The sequence below is a fragment of the Somniosus microcephalus genome, unplaced genomic scaffold (assembly GCF_052327205.1).
Source record: "Somniosus microcephalus isolate GS21.2 unplaced genomic scaffold, FLI_Smic_1.0 unresolved_chr1, whole genome shotgun sequence".
In the NCBI taxonomy this organism is placed as follows: domain Eukaryota; kingdom Metazoa; phylum Chordata; class Chondrichthyes; order Squaliformes; family Somniosidae; genus Somniosus; species Somniosus microcephalus.
Window position 1 is genome coordinate 61,806,032 of NW_028225179.1, and position 15,922 is coordinate 61,821,953.

General features: G+C 45.4%; 1 long non-coding RNA gene across 1 annotated transcript in view; it reads right to left on the reverse strand.

Annotated features, from left to right (window-relative positions):
- The window catches only part of LOC147095421 (uncharacterized), a 41,251-nt gene that overhangs the window by 19,765 nt on the left and 5,564 nt on the right, over nucleotides 1–15,922 (reverse strand). The window contains exon 2 of the long non-coding RNA XR_015074798.1: nucleotides 5,365–5,493. This is a non-coding gene — a long non-coding RNA (uncharacterized LOC147095421). The remainder of the gene's footprint in view (nucleotides 1–5,364; nucleotides 5,494–15,922) is intronic.

The window sequence follows — 15,922 nt, forward strand, 5'->3', positions numbered from 1 at the left end:
ATTCGTGGGGAAATGGTGTTTGGGAAATTGTCGGGATTGAAGGCCGATAATTCCCCAGGGCCTGATAATCTACATCCTAGGGTACTTAAGGAAGTGGCCCTAGAAATAGTAGATGCATTGCTGGTCATCTTCCAAAATTCTATAGGCTCTGGAACAGTTCCCATGGATTGGAGGGTAGTTAATGTAACCCCACTATTTAAAAAAGGTGGTAGAGAGAAAACGTGGAATTATAGCCTGACATCGTTAGTGGGAAAAATGCTAGAGTCCATTATAAAAGATGTAACAGCAGTGCACTTGGAAAACAGTGACAGGATCGGACAAAGTCAACATGGATTTACAAAAGGTAAATCATGTTTGACTAATCTACTGGAATTTTTTGAGGATGTAACTGGTAGAATAGATAATGGAGAACCAGTGGATGTGGTTTATTTGGGCTTTCAGAAGGCTTTCAATAAGGTCCCGCATAAGAGATTAGCATGCAAAGTTAAAGCACATGGGATTGGGGGTAAGGTATTGACTTGGATAGAGAACTGCTTGGCAGACAGGAAGCAAAGAGTTGGAATAAATGGGTCTTTTTCCGAGTGTCAGGCAGTGACTAGTGGGGTACTGCAGGGATCGGTGCTAGGATGCCAGCTATTCACAATATATATTAATGATCCATAAGAGGGAACTTGATGTAATATCTCCAAGTTTGCAGATGACACAAAGCTGGGTGGGCGTGTGCGCTGTGAGGAGGGTGCAGAGAAACTCCAGTATGATCTGGATAGGTTGGGTGATTGGGCAGATGCAGTATAATGTGGATAAATGCAAGGTTATCCACTTTGGTTGCAAAAACAGGAAGACAGATTATCTGAATGGCAATAGACTGGGAAAAGGGGAAGTGCAACAAGACCTGGGTGTCCTTGTGCACAAGTCGCTGAAGGTAAGCATGCAGGTGCAGCAGGCGGTTAAGAAGGCAAATGGTATGTTGGTCTTCATAGCGAGAGGATTCGAGTACAGAAGCAAGGATGCCTTGCTGCAGTTGTACAGGGCCTTGGTGAGACCACACCTTGAGTATTGTGTGCAGTTTTGGGCGCCTTATCTGAGGAAGGATGTTCTTGCCATGGAGGGAGTGCAGCGAAGATTCACCAGACTGATACCTGGGATGACAGGAATGCCATATGGAAAGAGATTGGGTTGATTAGGCTTATATTTGCTAGAGTTTAGAAGAATGAGAGGGGGTCTCATTGAAACTTATAAAATTCTAACAGGACTACACAGACTAAATGTAGGAAGGATGTTGCGATGGCGGGGGAGTCCAGAACCAGGGGTCACAGTCTAAGGATAAGGGGTAAGCCATTTAGGACTGAGATGAGGAGGAATTTCTTCACCCAAAGAGCGGTGAACCTGTGGAATTCTCTGCCACACAAGGCAGTTGAGGCCAATTCATTAAATATATTCAAGAAGGAGTTGGATATATTTCTTAAGGCTAAAGGGAACAAGGGATATGGGGAGAAAGCAGGGACAGAGTAATGAATTTGGATGAACAGCCATGATCTCATTAAATGGCGGAGCAGGCTCGAGAGGCTGAATGGCCTACTTCTGCTCCTATCATAATCATAATCATAATCAACTTTATTGTCATTGTTAGTGCACAAGTGCAGTACAACGAAATGTAGGCTTGCGGCTCCCGAGAGTGTACATTTAGATTAAGACATTTAAACATTCATCATTCATTTGGCTTGTAATACATTAACATAAACATAATAAAGTGCATTGGCAGATGTGCAGGCTTTAGAGTTTATTTGTGGAGTTCAGTAGGATGACAGCCCTGGGAAAGAAGCTGTTCCTAAATCTGGTCGTTCGGGTGCGAATGCATCAGTAGCATCTCCCAGATGGCAGGGGGGCGAACAGACTGTGGCTGGGGTGGGTAGGGTCTTTGATGATGGTCAGTGACCTCCGTAAACAGTGTTTCTGATAGATGTTCTCTATGGTCGGTAGCCGGGTGCCGGTAATGCGTTGGGCAGTTTTGATTACCCGCTGCAGGGCTTTCCGGTCATAGGAGGTACAGCTGCTGTACCACACTGTGATACAGTTCGTCAGGATGCTCTCTATTGTGCAGTGGTAAAAGTTAGAGAGGATCAGGGGTGACAGGTTACATCCCTTCAGCCTCCTTAGGAAGTATAGGCGCTGCTGGGCCTTCTTCACCAGAGAGGAGGTATTGAGGGACCAGGAGAGGTCTTCCGTGATGTGGACTCCGAGGATGTTCTATGTTTATAGATTTGCGGACATATTTTCCCTCCCGTTTCCTTCCACTGCTAGACGGTGTCTAGAATAACTTTTTAGTGTTATTTTAACGTAACTGGGATACCTGCTCCACTGAGACATGTGTCCTATATGGAAATACACTCAGCAGATCAGCAGGAATCGCTTGCCAATTCCTCAAAAATTTACAAAATGACCAAACAGATTAAATTCAAGAAACAGGCTGTCAAAAATAAGAAACAAGACCCAGTAGATTTACAGAGAGGAGCACATCGGAGGCATGTATACAAAGGGAGGCGGATATGTAACTGGACGATGAAATGTAATAAAATGAGTTCAGGATTGGGGCTGGATGAGATGTGGAGGCAAGCTTCCCTCTAGATTAACAGTGAAATCTTGCAGGGCTCCAATCCCCAGGTGGGGTCTGTACATCGCGGACAGCTCATTTTAAAACTAGGGGTGTAGAAGCTGTGATCAGCTCATGCAATGTATTCAAAGTACGGGTTGGACTTGTATTGTGTTGGGGCAGGCCTGTTACATCAGGAATCTTGACAGAGAGAGAGAAAGAGAGAGAGAAAGTGAAAGCGAGAAACTGGGAGAGAGACAGGGGCAGAGAGAGGTGAAACACAGAGGGGAGAAAGAGTGTGGTAGAGTGAGAAAAGAAGGTGCGACAAAAAGGGGGAGACAGAGAAATGGGCAGAGAGGAAACCAACTGTAAAATAAGTGATTAACACAGAGAGAGACTTAAAGGAAAAGAGGGAGTGAGAGGGGAGAGAGAATGAGGCAGAAATAGAAAGAGGAGGGAAAGATGAGATAGTGGCTGAGATGGCGAGCGAGAGAAGGAGGAGGAGAGAAGACAGAGGGTCGATACATGCAGAGAGAGGGGGACTGAGAGTGAGGCAGAAGGGACCGAGGCAGAGAAGAGAAAGGCAGAAAGCGTGAGACACAGCGAGGCAGAGAGAAATGAGAGAGACAGAGAGAGAGAAGAGAGACAGGACAAAGGTGAATGAGAGAGAGAAAACATGGTGAAGAGAGATAGAGCCATTGAGAAAGAAATAGAGATGAGGGTGAGGCAGAGTAAGTTGAGGCAAAGAGAGAGAGAAATTAAATGAGGCAGATAGCGAAAGAGAAAAAACAAGATAGAGGATGGACGGGTTAGATTGAGTGTAAATCTCCCTCTACACTGTCCCATCAAACGATCTGTCGGTCTGATGCAATAGATGTCTGTGGTAAACCACTGTTATTGTTACACCATCCCTTTCCAAGTGGAGAGCGATGCATCCGACTTCGCCCTAGCTGCAACCCTTAACCAGGCGGGGAGACCTGTGGCCTTCTTCTCAAGGACCCTCCAGGGCCCTGAGATCCGACACTCTTCTGTCGAGAAGGAGGCCCAGGCGATTGTGGATGCGGTACAACGCTGGAGGCATTACCTGGCAGGCAAACGATTTACCCTCCTCACTGACCAGCGTTCGGTTGCTTTTATGTTTAATAACAAGGTGAGGGGCAAAATCAAGAACGACAAGATCTTGAGGTGGAGAATTGAGCTCTCCACCTACGAGTATGATATCTTGTACCGGCCTGGTAAACTCAACGAGCCCCCAGATGCTCTATCACGAGGTACATGCGCCAACGCGCAAGTTGATAGACTGCGGACCCTCCACAACGACCTCTACCACCCCGGGGTCACTAGACTTTACCACTTCATCAAGGCCCACAACCTGCCCTACTCCATCAAGGAGGTCAGGACCATGACCAGGAACTGCCAAGTCTGTGCCGAATGCAAACCGCATTTCTATAGGCCGGACAGAGCAAGCCTGATCAAGGCCACCCGCTCCTTCGAGCGCTTGAGCAACGAATTTAAGGGACCCCTCCCGTCCTCTGACCGTAATGTGTACTTCCTCAACATTATTGACGAGTACTCCCGTTTCCCCTTTGCCATCCCCTGCCCAGACATCACCAGTACCACGGTCATCAAATGCCTGAATGACCTCTTCGCCTTGTTCGGGTTCCCGAACTATATACATAGCAACCGGGGCTCATCCTTCATGAGCGAGGAACTTCACCAGTTCTTGCTCGCGAGAGGTTTTGCTGCGAGCAGGACCACCAGCTACAACCCCCGGGGGAACGGCCAGGTGGAAAGAGAGAATGCGACAGTTTGGAAGGCCGTCCTCTTAGCCCTAAAGTCTAAGGGCCTCCCAACCTCTCGCTGGCAGGAAGTCCTCCCGGCAGCGCTCCATTCCATCCGGTCACTGCTTTGTACTGCCATTAACGCCACCCCTCAGGAGCAAATGTTTGTTTTCCCCAGGAAGTCGACTACAGGAACCTCGCTACCAACATGGCTGACTTCTCCGGGGCCCGTCCTGCTGCGGAAGCACGTGGGGACCCATAAAATGGACCCCCTGGTCGAGAGGGTGAACCTCCTGCACGCCAACCCCAAGTATGCCTATGTGGAATACCCAGACGGGCGGGAGGACACAGTCTCCTTGCGAGACCTCGCACCCTCGGGCACCCCTGAGACACCACCATTATCCCCCACCACTCCCCCAAATCCAGCTCCTGTAGGCGGCATGCCGGAACCCCAGGGGCCTTCATCGACCACACAGGCACCAGCATTAACATTGGATACTGCACCACCGCCGCCGCTGCTGCGCCGGTCAGAAATGCTTACGAGGCCTCCTGATAGACTGACATACACGAACTAGTAGTATACTTCACCCCGCCAGACTCAATTTTAAACAAGGGGTGAATGTGGTAAACCACTGTTATTGTTACACTGTTGTTATCACCTACACAAGGTTACCTCTTGCCTCGCACGCTGTTATACCGAGGCATACCTCAGCTGACTCTGCCCATGGCTCCGCCTGCTTGCCCAGGTATAAAGGTGATTGCTTGGCTAGTATTCTTCCTTGCTGGAACCGATCACCCACGAGGGTGGGCTCTGTTATCTAGCCAATAAAAACCTATAGTTACTAACTTAACTCGTCGCTTTTCATGGAATGAATTGATAGGTATATCAATGTCCAATTCCAATCTGCCTGAAGATAACGTTTCAAGTTAAACAGCTTAAAACCCAAACGGTCAGAGGGCAGACACGTTGGGACACCCGTCTTATCTCAGTACCTTTCTGAATGTGTTATTAGACACGGAGAGATTCCCTGTGCCAGTTTCCTCTTCCCATTTCCTGCGATTCCCAAATCTTCTCCCAGTCTCATTTCATCCCCAGGCACCTTGTCCTCTGGCACACTGATCCTAAAGAGAAACAAGACACGGATGTGAAGCTGTGATCAATGCAGTAAGTTTTATTTCTGAGTACAGCCCATTAATATGACAGCAGTAATACAGGGTCAGGGGTTACGGGACCTAAACAATCAAACAGAGACTGCTTCCCATGAAGGAAGGTTTCATTCAGTGAGAACGTGGAGAGCTTGGGCTGGTGGGAATCCATCAATGGATCTTTCACTGTTTCGGTCTGCAACGTCCGAACCCACAGGGGAAGGATAGTGGGACACACAGATACGTAGGGTGAGTTGGAGCAGTCACCGGGACTGGTGAACGAATCCAAATAGAGATTCAGTTGCTGAGGGTTTGCAGGAGTTGTTTGTTGCTGTTAAATACCAGAATCAAATGAAACCGAATGCACCAATTTAAACAGAAAATACACACACCCCACACCTCTTACTGGCGAGATTTAGGGGTCAAAGTACTTCAATCAGTAAAAGCTTGTGGACGGGCACTAAAATAATTAAAGAGGCTAATGGAATGTTGGTACTTCAGCTGTAGAGAGCTCTGGAAAGACCCCATCTGGAGAATTGCATTCAGTTCTGGGCACTGCACCTCAGGAAGGATATACTGGCCTTGGAGGGAGTGCAGCACAGATAGACCAGGATGTAACCAGGGCACCAAAGGTTAAATTATTATTTGTACCTGGGATGTGGGCATCGCTGGCAAGCCCAGCATTTATTGCGCATCCCTAATTGTCCTTGAGAAGATATTGGTGAGCCACCTTCTTGAACTGCTGCAGTCCATGTGGTGAAGGTACTCCCACAGTGCTGTTATGGAGGGAGTTCCAGGATTGTGTGAGGAGAGATTACATAAACTGGGCTTGTATTCCATGGAATATAGAAGGTTAAGGGGCGATTTCATTTGATTGAGGATTTTAGGATGTTAAAAGGAATTGTCAAGGTAGAGAGAGAGAAACTATTTCCACTGGTTGAGGAGTCTAGGTCAAGGGGACATAATCTCAAAATCAAAGCCAGGCCATTCAGTAAAGAAGTTTGGAAACACTTCTTCACGCAAAGCATGGTAGAAGTATGGAACTCTCCCACAAAAAGCAGTAGATGCTCGCGTAATTAATAATTTAATTCCCAGATCAACAGATTTTTGCCAGGCAAGGGTCAAGAGAGGATACAGAGCCAAGACAGGTGGATGGAATTATGATAGATCAGCCATGATCTCACTGAATGGGGGAACAGGCTCGAGGGGCTGAATAGCCTACTCCTGTTCCTTCCTCCACTTTATTGAGTGTCAGCATCGAGCCCTCAAAGGTAGGTAAAATACTGAGCTCCCGCTTCATTACCTAGACATTACCACTGTTACTCTGCTCCCCTCCCCGCTCCATACCATTTCTGTTCCTGAATTTATAAACTTGAATATAGAAAATTAAGGACGCGATGATTGAGGTTTTACGATGATTGAGAGATACTATTTCATCTGGTAGGAGTGTCCAGGACAAGGGGTAAAAGCTTAAAGTTAAAGCTAGGCTGTTCAGGTGTGATGTCAGGAAGCACTTCTTCACACAAAGGGCAGAAGAAATTTGGAACTCTCCTCCAAAAAGCTGTTCATGCTGGAGCTCAATTGAAAAATTCAAGCCTAAAATTGATATATTTTCATTAGCTAGGGCTCTGTTTATAGACACACACACCAGCACAAGAGACACATGCAGAAACACCTACAGAGACATACCCACATATACAAACACACATAAAAACACATGTATAGTGGGACACAGAAACACAGACATGTAGAGACACAAACAGACTGAGCAGCAGAGAACGGGTAAAGGTTGTAGGTGGATTGAGATCAGTGACGGAGAGAGAGTTTTTAAACAGGATTTTGAAGGCACTTGTTCGGCACGTAACAGCCAGTCTGCCGATTTACAGCCTAGTGTGGTATAAATCTGACCTCTCACCAAGGACTGTGTTTGAACTCCCCACATTAATTTAACACAAGACCTTCAGATGGGATGGGGTGAAAGGTCAGAGTTTTGATCCTCAGCCCCATGCTGAAGATTGTTTCGAGTGCTGTACCGTGCCTATTCAGAATTAACCGTAGAATTATAGTATTTGCAGCACAGAAACAGGCCACTCAGCCCAATAGGCCCATGCCGGTGTTTATGTTCCACACAAGCCTCCACCCACCTTACTTCACCTCATCCTATCATCATATCCGTCTGTATCTTTCTACCTCGTACTTATCTAGCTTCCCCTTAAAGGCACTCTGCTATTAACCTCAACTACTCCATGTGCCAGGAGGCTCTACATTCTAACCACTCTCTGGGTGAAGAGGTTTCTCCTGAGCTCCTTATTGGATTTATTAGTGACTATCTTATATTTATGATCCCTAATTTGGGATTGCCCACAAGTGGCATCATCTTCATCATCTACCCTATCAAAGCCCTTCATAATTATACAGATCTCTAATAAATAACCCCTCGGACTTCGCTTTTCTAGAGAAAAGAGCCCCAGTACGGTCAGTCATTCTGGATACTTAGAACCTCTCAGTTCTGGTATAATTCTCGTCAATCTTTGTTTCACCTTCTCCAGTGTCTCTCTATCCTTTTCATAATATGGAGACTACAACTGTACAGAGTGCACCAAGTGTGGTCTAACCAAGGTTCTAACAGAATCTACAAGTTTAACATAACTTCGCTGCTTTGCAATTCGATCTCTCTAGAAATGAACCTCAGTGCTGTGTTTACATTTTCATGGCCTGTTTAAAACGCTCCTGCAAACCGAAGTCTTTGACCAAGCTTTTGGTCATCTGCCCCAATATATTCTTATGCGGCTCCTGCGAAGCACCTTGGGATGTTACACTACGTTAAAGGTGCTATATAAATACAAGTTGTTCCATTTACTCTATCTGAACAATTCTTCATTTTAGAACACCTCGATCAAATCTCCTCTTAGCTTCTCTGCTCGAAGGAGAACAATCCTAGCTTCTCCAGTCTCTCCAAGTGACTGTAATCCCTCATCCCTGAAACCATTCTAGCAAGTCTCTTCTCCAAAGCCTTCACGTACTTCCTAGTGTGGTGCCCAGAATTGGACACAATACTCCAGCTGAGGCCAAACTCGTGTTTTATACAGGTTTACCATCGATTCCTGGTTTTTGTACTCTACGCCTCGATTTATAAAGCCCAGGATCCCATTGGCTTTATTAACTACAATTGCTTTGTTAACCTGTCTTGCCACCAAAGATTTGTGCACAAACATCCCCCCAGGTCTGTGTTCATGCACCCCTTTTAAAATTGTACCATTTCGCTTGCATTGTCTCTTCTCATTCTTCCTCCCAAACTGTATAACCTCACACTTTTCTGTGTAGTAATTCATCTGCCATGTGTCCGTCCAATCCACCAGCCTGTCTACATCCTCTTGAAGTCTATTACTAACTTCCTCACTGTTTTAAACACTTCCAAGTTGAGTCAGCTGCAAATTTCAAAATTGTGCCCTTTATCCAAATCCAGGACATGAATATGTATCAAAAACTGCAGTTACCCTGGTACTGATCCCCGGGGAACACCACTGAATACCTCCCCCTCCAGTCCAAAACAAAAAATCCACCACAACTCTCTGTTTTCTATCCCTCAGACAATTTTGTATCCCTGCTGCTACTGCTTCATTTATCCCATGGGCTTCAATTTTGCCAAAAAACCTATTATGTGGTACTTCATCAAACACCTTTTTAAAGTCCATATACACAGCATCAACTGAACATCCCTCATCCACCCTCTGTTACCTCGTCAAAAGCCTCAAATCAAGTTTGTCAAAATGACAGAGAAACTCTTTCCTCTAGTGGGAGTCCAGAACAAGAGGGCATAATATTTACATTATAAACAGTCCATTCAGGGGTGAGGTCAGGAAGCACGTCTTCACACAAAGCCCATTGCAAATGTTGAACTTTCAAACGGCCTAGTTTGGCACAAATCTGACCTCTCACCAAGGACTGTGTTTGAAATCCTCACATTCATTTTGCACAAGACCTTCAGATCGGTAGGGGTGAAAGGTCAGAGTTTTGACCCTCTGACACCCAGCCCCTTGCTGAAGATTGCTTCGAGTGCTGTACCATGTATTTTCAGAATTCACCACAGAATTACATAACGGTAATCCAAAAGGTCTTCTTTAGGCATATTAACAGAAAAAGGGTCGTCAGAGGAGAGGTGGGGCCGATTAGGGACCAAAATGGAGAACTACTGGTGGAGGCAGAAGGCATGGCTGAGGTACTAAATGAATACGTTGCATCGGCATTAACTAAGGAAGAGGATTTGTCAAAGTTATGGTAAACGAGGAGATTGCTGGGATACTGGATGAGATAAAATAGATAAAGAGGAGGTACCAGACAGGCTGGCGGTAAATAAAGTGAAGAGGTCACCCGGTCCGGATGGGAAGCACCCGAGGTTACTGTGTGGAGTAAGGGTAGAAATTGCGTTGGTGCTGGCCACAATCTTCCAATCCTCCTTAGATTACAGGGGTGGCACCAAAGGACTGGAGGATTGCAAATGTTACACCCTGGTTCAAACAAGGAGAGAAGGATAAACCTGGCAATTACAGGCCAGTCAGCTTAACCTTGGTGGTGGGAAAGCTTTTAGAACTCCCTGTGTGGTCTAACCAAGGTTCTATACATGTTTAAAATACCTTCTGTGCTTTGTATATCTATCATTCTAGAAATGAACCCCAGTGCTTTGTCTGCATTTTCATGGCCTGGTTAACCTGCTTTTAATGATTTGTGCATCTGTCCCTCTGGATCCCTTTGCTCCTCTACCCCATTTAGACACTAACTTTACAAGGAGTATGTTTCCTTATTCCTCCTACCAAAATTGCAGCATCTCTCATCTATCTATATTGAAACTAATGCCATTTACACGCCAACCTGCCAGTTTATTAACATCTTGCATTTTGTCACAGTGCTCCTCAGTATTAACTATACACCAGAATTTGGTGTCATCTGTAAATTTGGAAGTTACACTAACTATTCCCGAGTATATATATAATGGTGCCTCTGCTCGCTGTCTCCCTTGCTTCTTTTAGTGTCGGGTTTTATTCTCTAACTTATGCTAGTTTATTAATTATTGCACACTTTCTATTTTATATGTCTTGATCTCTCTTCTCATCCCTTCTTCCAATGCCATGTTCACCTTTTCATCTACCTAGTAAAAACTGAAACAGAAACAAAAAATGCTGGAAATACTCAGCCAGTCAGGCGCTGCAAATACTCAGCAGGTCAGGCTTTCGTATCCAATATTTCTGCCATTTCGCTGTCATTACCTGTTGGTTTATCTTGTGATCCTCTAGTGGATCTGTCCCTATCCTGAATTTCCTATTATTTATGTGCCTGTACAATACTTTACTATTTCTTTTTATATTCCTTGATAATTTAATTTTGCAGTTTCTTTTCACCTTCTTAATTGTTTTTCTTATTCTTTCCCAGCCTCTTCCAATTACCTTTTGTCATCCTCTCCTTTATTGTCACTGTACTCAGCATTTTTCTTCAGTATCCATTTTAACCTCATCTCTTTATTCAGCCCTGGTGTTTTATTATTGGCTTGTTGAATATAATTCTCCTGAACGCTACTGATCACCTTTTTAAATATTTCCCACTGCTGTTCTCTCTCTCTGTCTGTCTCTTCAGTTCCATGTTTATCTTCCCTAGTTCCATTGTCATCACCTCAAAATCAACTTTTTCACAATCTTATTACTACTCCTGTCTTTCTCAATCATTATTATGTTGTGATCGACCGTGTAGATTTTCACCTAAGCTTACTTCTCTAACCGCTTTGGTTCATTACCAATTATAGATCCGTCAGTGATTGCTCTCTGGTTGGGCTTCTTACATACTCGGTAAGAAAGGAGTCCTGAACACACTGTAAATACTCCATTCCCTTTTCCCCTTTCCCTACCTCTTCTTGACAGATCACTTGGTGTAGTTAAAATCTCCCATGACCAGGATATGTATTTTTCACTTTTTATAGTTTTGCTGACATAGTTTCCTTCCACTGCTAGGCGGTCTCTACAATGTGGGAGCTGGTGGACACCATTGGTGTTCACAGTGATCACATTTGCAGTAAGTGTTGGCTGCTCGAGGAACTCCGGCACCGTGTTGATGAGCTGGAGTCCGAGCTTCAAACTGCGACACATCAGGGAGGGGGAGAGTTACCTGGACTCTGCATTCCAGGAAGTAGTCACACCAATTAGATTAACTAATTCAGATGTAGTCCGTGGTCAGGGACAGGAGGGTGTGACTATGAGTGAGGCAGGTATGGGGATCCAGGAGGTAGTGTTGGAGGAGCCGCAGCCCTTACTCTTGTCCAACAGATTCGAGGCTCTTGCTCCCTGTGAGGACGGGAATAGGGGCTGCAGGGAGGATGAGCAACCTAGCCACAGCACCGTGGAACAAGGGGCCATTCAAGTGGGGGAAGTAAAAAGGAATGTTGTAGTGGTAGGGGATAGTATCATTAGGGGGATAGATAGGGTTCTTTGCGGCCGAGAGCGAGAGTCCCGAAGGCTGTGTTGCCTGCCTGGTGCCAGGGTTAAGGACATCTCCTCTGGGCTGGAGAGAAACTTGGAGTGGGAGGGGGAGGATCCAGCTGTCGTGGTCCATGTTGGTACCAACGACATAGATAAGATTGGAAAGAGGTTCTGCTGAGGGAGTATGAGCAGCTAGGGGCCAAATTAAAAAACAGAACCACAAGGGTAATAATCTCTGGATTACTACCTGAGCCACGAGCAAATTTGGCTAGGGCAAATAAAATCAGAGAGTTAAATGCGTGGCTCAAAGACTGGTGTGGGAGAAATGGGTTTTGCTTCTTGGGACACTGGCACCAGTACTGGGACAGGAGAGAGCTGTTCTGTTGGGACGGACTTCACTTGGCCAGTGCTGGGACTAGAATCCTGGCGAATCGAATAACTAGGGCTGTAGAGAGGGCTTTAAACTAATTAGTGGGGGGGAGGTTTCAAGAGAGCGAAAAATAAAAATATCAGCGGCGAAGGCAATAGAGCAAGGTAGCAGTGGGGGAATTAAAAACCAGAGCGTGTCAGGAAGGGACAGAATGTATAAAGATAAAGGTAAACTACTAAAGGGGGTAAAAGCAGGAATAAATTGTCACAAAACATATTTAAAAGTTCTTTATCTGAATGCACGCAGCATTCGTAACAAAATAGATGAGTTGACGGTACAAATAACTTCACATGGGTATGATCTGGTGGCCATTACAAAAACATGGCTGCAAGGTGACCATAACTGGGAACTAAACATCCAGTGGCATTTGACAATTAGGGAGGACAGACAGGAAGGAAAGGGAGGTGGGTGGCTATGTTAATAAAGGATGGAGTCACTGCAATAGTGAGAAATGATATTGGGTCAAAGGATCAGGATAGTGAAATAGTTTGGGTGAAGATAAGGGATAATAAGGGGAAAAAGTCACGAGTGGGCGTAGTCTATAGGCCTCCTAACAGTTGCAACTCTATTGGTCGGAGTGTAAATCAGGAAATAGTTGGGGCTTGTAATAAGGGAACAGCTATAATCATGGGGGATTTTAACTTTCATATTGACTGGACAAATCAAATTGGGCAGGGTAGCCTTGAAGAAGAGTTCATAGAGTGCATTAGGGACGGGTCCCTTAAGCAGTATGTTACTGAACCAACCAGGGGGCAGGCAATCTTAGATCTGATCCTGTGTAATGAGACAGGATTAATAAAAAATGTCCTAGTAAAGGATCCCCTTGGATTGAGTGACCATAACATGGTTGAATTCCAAATTCAGTTGGAGAGTGAGAGAGTTGGATCTTGTTGTGTCTGTGTGTTGACAGAGACACTGAAGACAGGAGTTGGTTTCATAGGTGTTTACTAAACAAATTCTGGAGGGGAACTAACTGATACAACACAATATACAGGCTTATATAGCCTGAGTGGCCATTACCGGTATTACAGTACACCTGGGGCTCTTAAAGGCACATACACTACAATTCCTCCCCTTTTAGCCAACCAGTACACAATATTTTAAGTAATTATTAATTACATGCTGCAAGAAAAATAATCTACACATTGCTGCAGTTAATTAATTATAAGTCAGTCTCTCTGGAGGCTTCCTGACTCGGTCCGGATAATGCCTCGGTGGTGTAGTAGCTTCTGGTGGTGTAGTAGGTTCTTTTGGCAAGGCTGATTCGGCTTGCATGCCAGTGTCGGGTTCATCGGGTTCCAGTATCACCGGATCGGAGGTAGATATCGGTATCTCTACTTCATCGTTAGGCGTATAGAGTTGTGGTGTAGGTTGTCCCTTTTCGGATGACTCTATGATTTGGTCAGCATGGCGCCTTATTATGCTTTCTCCAATGTCCACGGTATACATCAGCGGTCCTAGTCGTGTGCAGATAGTTCCAGGCTGCCATTTCTCGGTACGGTAGTCCCGGGCCAAAACTTGTTGACCTATCTAGAAGGTTCTAGTTGGCCTTTCATTCATGCCTTGAAATTGCCGGTTCTCCACGTCCCTTCTGATGTTGGGCTTGATCAAATCCAGCCGGCATCTTAAGCTTCTACTGAAGAACATCATGGCAGGAGTTTGGTTTGTAACCATATGTGTTGCATTCCTGTATGCAAACAAGAAGTTATCCACCTTATGCTGAAGTTTTATGTCTTCAGTACCCATGGCCTTTATGGCCTTCTTGAAGGTCTGGACAAACCTTTCAGCCAATCCATTGGTGGCGGGATGGTATGGGGCGGACGTGTAGTGCTTAACCCCATTGTTTTTTAAGAACTTCCTGAATTCTTCGGACACAAATTGCGGTCCATTATCAGAACAGATCTGTTCCGGAAGCCCATTCCTGGCAAACATGGTCCTTAATACTGTTATGTTTTTTTCCGTGGTGGTGGAGGACATCTTTATTACCTCCAGCCACTTGGAGTGTGCATCAACCGTGATTAAGAACATTGAGTCCATAAACGGACCAGCAAAGTCGATGTGTACCCTTTGCCAGGGAGATGAGGGCCACTCCCATGGATGTAGAGGGGCTTGGGGTAGAGCGTTTTGGACCTTCTGGCATCCTAGGCAGCTCTTGGTCATTTCTTCGATGTCTCCATCGATACCTGGCCACCATGCAAACGCCCTGGCTAGGTTCTTCATTTTCACCCCACCCAGATGCCCCTCGTGAAGATCCTTTAGAAGTTTATCCTGGAGTTTGGGTGGAATCACCACTCTGGACCCACACATCAAGGTTCCTCGGCACACTGACAGCTGTTCTCTTCTTTGCAAGAATGCTGGCAACAGTGGTTTGCCATGTGCTGGCCATCCCTTCACTGTTAAATCGTAGACTCGTGAGAGAGTCGGGTCATTTCCAGTTTCCCTTTCAATGGCAGAATTTGTTACTGGTAGACATTCGACTATGGTAGAGTGGAAAATCTCCACTGGGCCTACGGTAGGTGCTTCTTCTACCATTGGCAACGGTAGGCACGATAACCCATCAGCATTCCCATGCTGTTTGGATCTTTTGTATTCTATGTTGTATTGGTGTGCCCCTAGAAAAAGGGACCACATTTGTAGCCTTTGCGCTGTCATAATGGGAACACCCTTTTTAGGGTTGAATATGGAGATGAGGGGTTGATGGTCAGTCAACAAGGTAAATTTTTTGTCCGTGTAGGTAATGGTTGAATTTCTTCACTCCCCATACCAGGCTGAGTGCTTCCCTGTCGATTTGGGCATAGTTACGCTCAGCTGAGTTCAATGAGCGTGATGTAAAAGCTATCGGCCGTTCTGAGCCATCAGGGAATTTATGCGATAATACTGCTCCTACGCCATAAGGGGATGCATCACACGCCAGTCTGATTGGCAGTGATGGGTTGTAATGAGCGAAAACTTCTTTGGACGTGATTAAGTCTTTGCATTTATGGAAGGCACATTTACAGTCTTCGCTCCATTTCCAAATTACTCCTGTTTGTAGCAGTTCATTAAGAGGGTGTAGAAGAGTTGATAAATTCGGTAAAAATTTATGATAGTAATTTATTAATCCCAGGAACGACCTTAATTGTGAAACATTTTCAGGTGCTGGGGCTTTTATGACCGCTTCAATTTTTTCAGGTGACTTATGCAACCCTTCCGTATTAATTATGTGGCCAAAATATGATATTTGATTTTGGAAAAATTCGCACTTGGGGCGATTTGCTCGTAGGCCCCGTTCTCTCAGCCTAGTGAGCACCTGCTCCAAAATTGGCAAGGTGCTCGTTGTCGTTTTCTCCTGTTACAAGGATGTTGTCTAGGTAGCATTGAGTCCCCAGAATCCCTTGGCGGACTTGCTGCATAGCTCTTTGCCAGATAGCTGGAGCGGATGCTACTCCGAAAACCAGTCGATTGTACTGGTACAGACCTTTGTGTGTATTTATCGTGAGATATTTTTTAGAGGCCTCTTCAACCTCCATCT